This window comes from Octopus bimaculoides, chromosome 19 (assembly GCF_046866305.1).
Source record: "Octopus bimaculoides isolate indiv1 chromosome 19, ASM4686630v1, whole genome shotgun sequence".
NCBI lineage: Eukaryota > Metazoa > Mollusca > Cephalopoda > Octopoda > Octopodidae > Octopus > Octopus bimaculoides.
The window spans coordinates 53,794,809-53,807,308 of record NC_142946.1 but is presented as its reverse complement, the minus strand read 5'-3'; the positions used below and the strand labels follow the sequence as shown (position 1 = coordinate 53,807,308).

The 12,500-nt window shown below is 38.2% G+C and overlaps 2 long non-coding RNA genes across 2 annotated transcripts in view; one reads left to right on the top strand and one right to left on the bottom strand.

The window, feature by feature from the left end:
• The window catches only part of LOC106875402 (uncharacterized), a 306,368-nt gene that overhangs the window by 191,829 nt on the left and 102,039 nt on the right, over positions 1–12,500 (top strand). The gene's annotated exons all lie outside the window — the stretch shown is intronic.
• LOC149131874 (uncharacterized) overlaps positions 11,746–12,500 on the bottom strand; it is a 68,052-nt gene continuing 67,297 nt past the window's right edge. Inside the window, exon 3 of the long non-coding RNA XR_016237454.1 lies at positions 11,746–12,410. This is a non-coding gene — a long non-coding RNA (uncharacterized LOC149131874). The remainder of the gene's footprint in view (positions 12,411–12,500) is intronic.

Genomic DNA, 12,500 nt, shown 5'->3' with positions numbered 1-12,500 from the left:
CAAATCGACACCAGGACTTATTCTTTGTAAGCCTGGTACTTATTCTATCGGATTCTTTTCCCGAACCGCTAAGTTACCGGGACGTAAATGCACCAACATCGGTTGTCAAGTGATGGTGGTGGGGACAATCACAGACGCACAAATACATACATACACACACACACACACACACACACACACACACACACACACACACACAGACATATATATATATATATATAAATATATATATATAAATATATATATATATATATATACGCATATATTCGACGGGCTTCTTTCAGTTTCTGTCCAACAAATCCACTTACAAGGCTTTGGTCAGCCTGAAGCTATAGTAGAAGACACTTGCCGATAGTGCCGCGCAGTGGGACTGAACACGGAACTACGTGGTTGGGAAGCAAGATTCTTACTACACAGCCACTCCTACAATGATTTACTGGACGTCCTCAAGTTTCGATATCTCTTTACGTTGTCACTGAAGTTGTTTTGCAAGTTGAAACATTTGCCCACGCAGCTCTCTGACTATACTCACACACATGCGCGCCCACATGCACACGCGCGCCCACGCCATCTGTCTGCTGAGTTTATGTATTTGTATATATATATATATATATATATATATATATATATATATTATTTGTGAATTATATATATACACACACATATATATATACTAGCGGGTGCTGAAAAGTTCCTGCCTTTAAGCAAAAATAAATACCAGAAAATCGGTTATTTATGATTTTATTCGACATATTCCTATTTCAGAGCCACACACTTATTGAAGCGGCGACTTCCGGTCTTCTGAGGCCTGTAAAAAGTACTCGGGAGGTTGGGCACCCAGCTAGGCCCTTCGCGATAGCCTTCAAACCCCTGGTATACAAAGATGCCCATATTCACATCATAATAATGTATATATACGTATATACGTGTATGCACATACATATATGTATATATATGCATATAAATGCAGGTATGTATATATATATATATATATATATATATATATATATATATATATATATATATATATATATATATATATATATATATATATAGATATGTATGTATATATATATATATGTGTGTACATACACACACATGCACAAAAACAGACACACACAAATACATACACATGTAAGGGTGTGTATCTGTATGTGTAACCCTTAAATGCTTGAGTTGCATATGAAAACACTGTCGTGTCATTTGCAGTGTTGCTGAAATTCCCAAATTCACAACGGACGTCTCACATGTCTTCACTTCCGGCAGTGACTGGCTGGTTATTTAGCCTGTGTTATTGTTGATGCTGCTACTGTGGAATCTAGAAGCCTTTCCACGACGAATGTCTATATGCAACAAGTAGTGCCTTTGTCTATTGTTAACCACAAGCCTGTTAATATTACGTACACAAACATAGACGCAGACATACCCACGTCTGCAAGTATATGTATATATATATATATATATATATATATATATATATATATGAATATATATGCATATATATGCATGTATGTATATATGTATGTATGTGTGTGTGTATGTATGTATAGATGCATATATATATAATACATATATATTGAAAAGCGTCAGAAAGAGTGCAGTGGAATTGCCGTGGGAAATGGAGAATCCAGTGTTTCAAGTAGAGCCCTTTCCTCGTCGCCGCCTTTTCCTTACACATTAAAGACACTAATTATATTTTAAGAATTTAAGAATTTCTAGAATATGTGGTTAAGAAACTCGCTTTGCAATCACGTGATTTCGGGTTCAGTTCTTCAGCGTGCGGCATTTCGGACAAGCGGACCAATGCCTTATGAGAGAATTTGTTAGATGGAAACTATATATATACTAATATGAGTTTAGAAGGATATATTATTCGGGTGGCTACCGTGGTGGCTCTCAGTTATGTTCCAGGTGATGGCTATCCGCTCTAAATTTCTAGAGAATTGAAATAAGATATTTATAGGGTGGGACTCGAAAAAGACAAAGCTATAAATAATAGCATGTAGGTTAATGGGTTTAAAATTTTTTTAAATGGGACTCGAACCCACATCTTCTGCGAACATAACACACGTATTAACGATAATACCATTTTCAAAAATGTGGTTTCGTGTTCCTAAGGCAGGCCTCGACTTTTTCTTTCCACGTTAGGGCTTTACCAACCCAATATTTTACAGAGGATTAATGTCAAGTTAAAGAGATGGAACAAATTTTTGCCATATCTATTTAGATATGGTGTCAAATGAAATACGAAGCACTAAAACTAAGTTAAAAGAAATGGGAGTACAAGAAGGAGTCAATACTGGAATGGAAAGAAATAGTATGAAGGGAAATGTATTAACAAAGCGTCAAACGGGGGAGTGGAACTCCGTCGATTATGAAGTTGAGCTTTCCAGTTGATCCGGTCAACGGAACAGCTTTCTCGTGAAATTAACGTGCAAGTAACAGAGCATGCCACAGACATTCTGAGAGATTCAGCATGACAGAGTGTGACAAGGTCGTTTGAAATTCAGGTACTATGTATTTTTGCCAACTGAGTGGATTGGAGCGGCGTGAAATAAAGCGTCAAGCCCAAGGACACAACTCGCCGCCGGGAATCGATCTCACGATCTTATTATGATCGTGAGCCGAATAACCTGACCACTAAGCAACGTGCCTTCACTAACAGCCTGCTCATGAAATTAACGTGCAAGTGGTTGAGCACTCCACAGATACGTGTCCCGTTAATGTAGTTCTTTGCGAGATTCTGCGTGACACAGAGTGTGACAAGGCTGGCCCCTTCGAAATACAGGGACTACTCCTTTTTTGCCAGCTGCATCGACTGGAGCAACGTGAAATAAAGTGTCTTGCTCAAGGTCACAACGCGTCGCCCTAACGACTAAGCTAAGATCCTTTGCTTAAATGGAGAAGTATGGTTTGAAATAAGAACATAGAGAGTGAATTGGAGAGCAAAATAGGGTAAGGGAGAATAAAGTCGAATCAAATGGGTTAAAGCAATTGAAAGAGAATATAGTATAGTGAAGCGAAATGCAATGGGGCTGAGAGGAGTTGACTCGAAATTTAACACCAAGTGATTAGGGTTAGGGTTAGGGTTAGGGTTAGGTAAGACGGTCTAGGAATGGCGGAAAAGTTCGCTACATAAACAATATTGACTGGCATTAAAATTGTTTTTTAATTAACGCTCTTTAATTAATATTTCCGCCTGAGGTGTTTCGTTTTATTTTTGCATGGGGAGCGGCGAGTGTTGCATTTTGCGTGCATTATGTTTTGTGTATGTGTATGTGTGAGTGTGTGTGTGTGTGTGTGTGAGAGAGAGAGAGAGAGAGAGAGAGAGAGAGAGAGAGAGAGAGGGAGGGAGAGAAGAGGTTGGGAGAGAGCCCGAATGTGTGTGTGTGTTGTGGGTATTGGGAGTTAGGGTTAGGGTTTATTGTGGAGGTGGATTGTGTGTTTTGTGTGTTTTGTGTGTTTTGTGTGTTTTGTGTGTTTTGTGTGTTTTGTGTGTGTGGAATTATGGATTGGTACTTGAGGAAACTGGAGGGATTTTACTTTATTTCTTTGAATGCAATTTATTTTGTTGTGCTTTTTAATTGATATTTTTCTTGTTTTGATGTTGTTTTCTGTTGATGCTTATGTTAACAGAAAGAAAGAAAGAAAGAAAGAAATGTGGAGGAGAAAAGAAGGAGATTTGACAGAGAAGAGGGAAAGATGAAGGAGTGAGAGAGAAGAGAGTATTTTTAATAACATGCAATAATGGAGGAAAAGGGTGAGTAGGATGTAGAGAGAGAGTGTGAAAAAAGAAAGGAAGGAAGGAAGAAAGTAGGAAAAGAAAGAAATGGAAGAAGAAGAAGAAGAAGAAGAAGAAGAAGAAGAAGAAGAAGAAGAAGAAGTAGAAGTAGAAGAAGAAGACGAAGAAGAAGAAGAAGTAGAAGTAGAAGAAGACGAAGAAGAAGTAGAAGTAAAAGAAGAAGAAGACGAAGAAGAAGAAGAAGAAGAAGAAGAAGAAGAAGAAGAAGAAGAAGAAGAAGAAGAAGAAGAAGGAGAAGAAATAGAAGAAGAAGGAGAAGGAGAAGAAAGGATTTCTAACGAAAAAAAAGCGACACTAATTAGAAACTGTTGCTAATTACGTGACACTTAAAAGTTTTAATGGTAATTAACAAATTAGATTAAATGTGTCAGTGCTTACTCTACGGCTAGTAAGTTGATGTTGTGGTGTTCATCTTTCTCTAAAGTACATGACCTCACTGTACATTATATATTGGGTACATATAAAACACATGGTTTTGTAGTTAACAGTGATGTTCTTGTTGTTGTTGTTGTAGTTGAGTTGTTGTAATTGTTATTGTTGTTTTTGTTGTACTTTAGTTAAGCCAGTCTGATTGGCTGAACCATTAAGTGGTTATTGAACAAATATTATTTTGCTCTTTTTTAGTTACATCCCTTTACGTTCATAGCTCAAATTCCGCCGAAGTTTGATTGTACCTTTCGTTGTTTCTGTTGCCGACAAAATGGGTACCAGTTATATATTGGTGTCGATTTCGTTGACTCTGCTCTTCCCCTTATAAATAAGTTTGTACCTTGTAATGTACCACTCGTCTGCTGTCCTCATAGCAAATAAAAAAAAACTAATAAGGACGGTAAATTGACAGAATTTTTAGAGCGTCAGAAAATACTTTACTGATTCCGGTTCTACGCTTTCTGAGTTCAAAGCCTACTGAATAATTTGGAATATTAGTTAATGGAGCACTAAAGCATTTCTCTTAAAAAATTCTCTGTCCTATAAGAAAGGAAATTATTTTCCAATGCTTTTGTGGAAGTCTGCTGTTTAACTCTTTACCTGTCTTACGTATCACATGGACATATTTGCCTGGCTCTCATGCATCATTGTTGTTGGCACTCCGTCGCTTACGACGACGAGGGTTCCAGTTGATCCGATCAATGGAAAAGCCTGCTCCTGAAATTAACGTGCAAGTGGCTGAGCACTCCACACACACGTGTACCCTTAACGTAGTTTTCGGGATATTCAGCGTGACACAGTGTGACAAGGCTGACACTTTGAATTACAGGTACAACAGAAACAGGAAGTAAGAGTGAGAGAAAGTTGTGGTGAAAAAGTACAGCAGGGTTTTCCACCATCCTCTGCCGGAGCCTCGTGGAGCTTTAGGTGTTTTCGCTCAATAAACACTCACAACGCCCGATCTGGCAATCGAAACCGCGATCCTACGATTGCGAGTTCGCTGCCCTAACCACTGGGCCATTGCGCCTCCACTACATACATATATATATATATACACATACATATAGACATATATACATAGACACTAGTACACATAAGCGCATGTACACACGTTACAAACAATCGTCCCTTGATACACTAAATAGAACCCAAAACCCGAATATATATATTCTAAGCTGAAGGGAAGACAGCATGTTCTCTCCTTACCTTCTTGGAAATTTTAGGTAAAATTATACTAATGTGTCCATCTGTTTTAATTTAATTAAATTCTATGTCTTTATGCAGCAGAGGATTGCTCTGCATTTAATTTCTTGTAATGATTGCATTGTTCAATTAAATGGATATCCTTGTTGCTTATTTTGATTTTAATCACCTTCATTTGAAATTGTATGGATAATACCGTACTAAATTATGGTGCCTCAACTTAAGTACCTGTTATATCGCACGTGCGGATGACCTCTCTCAACTCTCACTTTCGACGACTCGACTCTACAGAACTCGGCGTCTAGTCTACGCGACGCTTTTCGCCTAGCTATCTATACGTATTGGACTAGCCTACTTATCGCCTGGGGGCGTCCATGCAACAGTGCCGTATTCATCTGAATCTAAATTGATATATATATATATATATATATATATATATATATATATATATATATATATATATATATATATATAATCTTTCTATACACAAAGAAGGGATCGTTGACAGGACTCCTTACATGCCACGAAAAGAAGAATTGATTAGGCACGACGATTATAACACCAAAGCGAACAAAAAAAGTGAATTAATTAATCTCGAACTCGAGTTTCACCACTAATCACCAAAATAAACTAATTTGGGATCTGTGGCTCGTCAGCGAGATCGCTTATTAATGACTAATTATGTAGGCACAACTCATTTCCTCCAGCTGAGTGAACTGGAGCAACATGAAATAAAATGTCTTGCTCAATGACACAACGCGTCGCCGGGAATTGAACTCAGGACCTTACGATCGGGAGACGAATGCCCTAACCACTAAACCACGCGCCTGCACATTAATTAATATATATATATATATATATATAATATATATATATATATATATATATATATATATATATATATAATATATATATATATATATATATATTGTATGTATGTATATATATGTGTGTGTGGGGCGTGTGTGCGTGTGTGTATATTGTTATGTTAGGCTTTTATTCGCGTTCAAATGGTATAACATGCACGCACAAAGACACACGCACACACGCATTCACCTACTCATTCACTCAAATGGCACTTAAAAGAGAAAGAAAGAAAAAAGAATAACAAACGTGTAATGCAGAAACACAATACGTGCACTCGCAGTACGTGCACTCGCAGTACGTGCATCACCTCAGTTCGCTACCACCACCACCCTTACCACGGCCACGGCCACGACCACGGCCGCCGCCGCCGCCACCACCACCACCACCACCACCAGCTCCCTCTGCCGCTGCCGACCTACATCTCCTACTACGTATATGCTTCCCTTCCTCCGTCCTTATACTATCTAACTCTCAACTCTACCCCCTGCGTTCTCCCCCCCCCTCTCCCCAACATGCAATATTCCTACAACAAAAGCACCGTGCCGCTACACAATTCCAAAGAGGTTATGTGACGTAAGACGCAGTATCATGCACTTTTATGAACGTATTGATCGATCGGCGTCTAACCTAATTCCTAAGGCGGTAAAAAACCTGACATTTCAACCTGGAGGTTGAAGGTTCGAATTGAAGACATTACAGAAGAAGACGAAGAAGAAGAAAAAGAAGAAGTAGAAGAGATGGATTAAAAAGTAAAATGAATTGATATAAAAATAATAATCTTAAAGGTTTACTCATTCTATATTACTGGGAATAAAATAAATGAATGACATCGGTGATGATGATGATGATGATGACGATCATGATGGCGATGGTGACGATGGTGATATGATGGTGGCGGTAGCAACGATGGTGAAGATGACAGCGATGTCATCATTATCATCATTATCATCATTATTGCATAATGATGACAGTCGTGAGAACGCTGACGATAATGATGCTGATGACAACGACTCTGAATGATAAAAGATGGAATCCTTCGTCTTTCGTTTTCGCTCGTTACCTTTTTTTTTTCATTTTAATAAATATTTTTTCTTTTTGTTGACCTATTTTACCAAACCTTTTGACGTAGACCTTTGTGGCCAATAAAAGACCCCCCTCCTCCCCCTCCCCTCCCCTCCCCCCCTCCCCCCCTCCCCCCCCTCCCATCCCCTCCTCCTCCTCCTCCTCCTCCTCATTTCTTCCGGTTGTCTAAGTTCTGAGTTCAAATTCTGCCTAGCTCCATTTTGCCTTTCTTCCCCACCGTGGGGTCGATAATAGAAGCTTCCAGTCACGTGACTAGTTTGATGGTGTCGACTAACTCCTTCACCTCAGAACTGCTGGCTCCGGGCCAGAAACTCAGAATCAGTCTTCTTCTTCTTCTTCTTCTTCTTGCCTTCTCTCGTATCTCCTCCTCCTCTTCCCGCTCCTCCCCTCCCACTCCCACTCGTGCTGCTGCTGCTGCTGCTGCTCCTCCTCCTCCTCCTCCTCCTCCTCCTCTTTCTTCTTCTTCTTCTTCTTCTTCTTCTTCTTCTTCTTCTTCTTCTTCTTCTTCTTCTTCTTCTTCTTCTTCACCAACCAGAACTACAACGAATTTTAACAAAAGACCACCAAAACCAAACGCTGACTTTTATTTTCTTTTAATCTTTGGCACAAAGCTAAGAAATCTGAAATCACTTAAACGGGACTTCTTCGTCCGCCCGCCCGCCCGCACCCTACCCCACCGCCACCCCATCTCCACCAAACTACCCCCACCATGCCATCTCCTCTCTATGGAAGCAACGATGGTAATGTCGACATGGGTGAGTAGAACAGGAACTACGGAAGATAAAGGGACCGAGGTGTATAAGATTTGGGCGGTGACCTGTTGTTAGCCCTGTTGGACGTCTGTCAGAGCCAGGAATGCTTCTGACTTCACTGTCTATTGTAGTTTATATATATAATAAAACGAAAACGTGCGCGCACCCGTAGAAGCAGATCCATTTAGATATCTATCTAAATCTATCTTCCGTTTCCTTCATCAATTATATATATATATATATATATATATATATATATATATATATATGTATGTGTATATATATAATGCATACATATATTCACGTCTCTCTATCTATCTATCTATCTATCTATCTATCTATCTATCTATCTATCTATCTATCTATTTACACATATTTTGAAAAATTGAGAAGAAAATTCTTGATACAATCAGAATATTCGAATTCCTTTTAAATTAAAAATACGCGAAAAAAAATTCTTTAAAATATAGATTAACGCAAACTTGATGGAAGAGAATCACACATATGTGTCAACCTGAGTTTTCAAATACCTTTTTAAAGATAAGTTCTGATATAATTTTCTTTCAAAAGTATGTATGTATGTATATGTATGTATGTGTATCTGTGTGTATTCGTGCGTGTGTGTATGTGCGTGTATGTGTGTGTATGTGTGTACGTATGTATGTATGTACGTATGTATCTGCGTATCTGTCTATTTGTCTGTCTATTTATATTATTTAACAGTTTAATTCGACTCCAAGTAACAGTTTCATCGATACGTTTGATGAATCTAAGAAAGTTTAAGTTGCATCAATATATATATATATATATATATATATATATATATATATATACTTTATTTAAAAGCAGCAGAAATATAACAAAAGACTTGTTAGAGATGTATGTACATACACGTATGTATATATGCATATATATATTATTTATACTATTATATGATTGAAAGCCACGCATCCTCTTCCAAGTATATATATATGTATATATATATATATATATATATATATATATATATATATATATAGATAGATAGATAGTGAGAATTTTTTCAAAAAACGAAAGACGAAGACGGGTGTGTAAACAACAAATAGATAAATGTATTAGTTTAACGCTCGGGAAATGAGAAAATCTTTTACGTTTCGAGCCTACGCTCTTCCACAGAAAGGGAGAGGAAATAGAAAAGTTTAAGTGGCTAGCGATCCATCATGGCGAATGCCGGACAGAGGGTCACACGGGAGAGCTAGGAAGTGGTGGTGATCCCAAAACGAATGTGCGCCTGCGTGTGTATGAGAGAGCGTGTATGTGTGGAAGGGGGCTGGTGACCTTGACATGTGCGTGCGTGCATGTGTAGCCGTGTGGATGATGGTGTAGGTGCTGGGAAGTGGTCAGTGCTAGCGTGTGCGCTGTTGTGGGTGCTGGGAAGTGGTCAGTGCTAGCGTGTGCGCTGTTGTGGGTGCTGGGAAGTGGTCAGTGCTAGCGTGTGCGGGTGGTGAGATGTGGTGTGGTGTGGTATGGTGGTGTGTGGTGTGGTATGGTGTGTGATACACACACACGCATATATATAGAGAGAGAAAGAAAGAGAGAAAGAGAAACAGAGAAGGTAATATATCCCCCACTTAAACAAAGTTGTTTTGTTAGAACAACCTATATCGCGATACATGCCACCAGGGTTTTTGGCAAAAAATAATGCACGCATCTTTATATCGCTGTCTGGGATATATCTTTATATCCTGCTACCTCCAGCTCGAGGACAAATATGAGAGGTTCTCTCGTGGTATCTACCGCCGTATAGTTTGTTCTAACAGAACATCTACGTTTAAGCATGGGATAACTGCCACCTCTTGGTATTAATGCTGCCGCTGTCGCTAATATATATTATATATGTATATTACACACTCACACACACACACACACGCACGCACGCACTTACTCAAACACACACATACATGCACACACGCGCACATATACGCACACACATACATACAAACACAAATATATGTGTGTATGTATGCATGATGCATGCATGTATGTACGTAATTATGTATCGATATAGATGACAAGCTTCTTTCAGTTTCCGTCTACTAAATCCATTCACAAAGGTTTGGTCGGCCCAGGTCTATAGTAGAAGACACTTGCACAAGGTGCCATGCAGTGCAGCTGAACCGAAGACACGATGGTTAGGAGATAAGGAATCAAACTTCGCAGCCATACATCTGCGCCTGCGCCAATAGCATTGAGAGAGATTTGGCTACCATTTCTAGCTGGCCGAGCAACCGCGTAGAGGCTGCTTCGTTGGCCCTTAAATATCTGTTTAATAGATTCATGTGTTTTTCCTACCTCCCTTCCCCACCTCCGTCCTCCCCTCATGTTTTTCTTATTTTTGTAAAATCCAATATGGCGAGCATTTTCTCTCTCAATTTCGGGTGAAGGACCTTACTTGAAAACATCAAGATTCTTGTCTCCAGAAGGAAATACAAACTTAACTAAATGTGCCGACTTATACGACTGCCATACTGATTTATATATTGATATCAATCAGTATGTAAAGCCTATTTCTTTAGCAATATGATGGATTTAGCAGACTGCTTTCCGACTTTGATGCTATCGTTTTATCAGCATGTGTCTCCATAACTTAGAATGTCATTAAGAAATTCTTTATAAAAATATGGGATTTATTCACACTATTTTATAGGAGAGATGACGATCTGAAAGTACTTACAGCTTGTTGCTATGCGAATAGCAAATAATCATAAAACACTTTAGAATTTTCGAGACGTAGCGGAATGTAAGAGTTTGATGAGATAATCTTAGATGAAGTGTCTTGTACTTTTGTCAAACATTTACATCTGTTCTTCATTCCTTAGGCGACCGTCCAAAATCTAATACTTACACATAACTGTAGAGATCGGGGATCGAATCAACAAATTATTTGCACGCTTTTATTTAGTTAGATGTGTGTGCGTGTGTGTGTGTGTGTGTGTGTGTGTGTGTGTGTGTGTGTGTGTGTGTATATATATATATATATATATACATATATATATATATATATATATATATATATATATATATGTATGTATACAGAAACCAGGACATGCTCTAGTCTTAGAGGCCAAAGTACAGAATTCTATCTGGGTTATCATTGTGGTTAATGTTTAGCCCGAGGCAAGTCTTGATCGAATAGACATATGAGTAGACCTTTGTTTTTCAGATATAATAAATATAAGTCTACGTCATCTAATGTGTCCTTCTAGAGGAAAGGATTTCGAGGGACATTTTTCTGCTATTTTGTTGGATCTCTTACTTCTCAGTAATCTCTGCTGAACGATGGATAGTAATAGCACCCCCCCCCCCCACACACAGAGGCATAACTGTTTATCTATCTATCTATCTATCTATCTATCTATCTATCTATCTATCTATCTATCTATCTATCTATCTATCAATCTATCTATCTACATACATACGTACATACATACATGCATACATGCATACATACATACATACATACATACATACATACATACATACATACATACATACATACATACATACACACGATTCCTAACAGCCGTAGAGGCATGGTCATGACACATTGCGTTTCTTAGTTATTTTCATTTTAAATCTCGCTGAACCCATTCTTCTCCAGATATGACCACCACCAATTAATTACTCACAGAATGAAGAGAGAGGGTGAAAAGAGAAGAAAAATTGACCCTAGTACTGGACTAGTTCTTTATTTATCGACCTCAAACAAGGAATTTAAATTTGACATCGATGGAATTTGAACATAGAACGCAGAGACCTATCCTCAAAGGGATTCCAAGTCATGACCATTAATATTATCTTGGATTACATCATCTGAAGTGACCTTCACTTTAAAAAATGCTGAGATATTTCTTTTGAGAGAGATTCGGTTGATATTTCTAGCAGGTTGATTTTAGTTGTGTTGGTTTTAGCTGTCTTGTTGGTACTGGTGATGGTAAAAATGATGGTGATAGTGATGGTGGACATAGTTGTGGCCGCCATTGTTTTGGTGCGATTGGTATGTCAAAATCATTGCCTCAAAAAGAATCCCATCGTATAAAAGAATATTTGCACATCATTGCAGAGTCCATCTGTACATTTGTATTTTTTTCTTTTCTTCATTTCTTTTTTGAGCTATCGTCTGCTTTATGTTCAGAAATACGTGCCGCCATTTTCCGTTGTATTTTATTTAGTGAGTCGTATGCATTCAGGCAAATTATTAGATAATCCTATGATATTAGAATCGATCTTTATATCTGAAGAATAAAATGAGGATAAAACAAATAAGCATGAGAAGAAAGAAAGAAGAAAGAAATAATTGTAGTCAAAAGAACAAAAATAGAAGA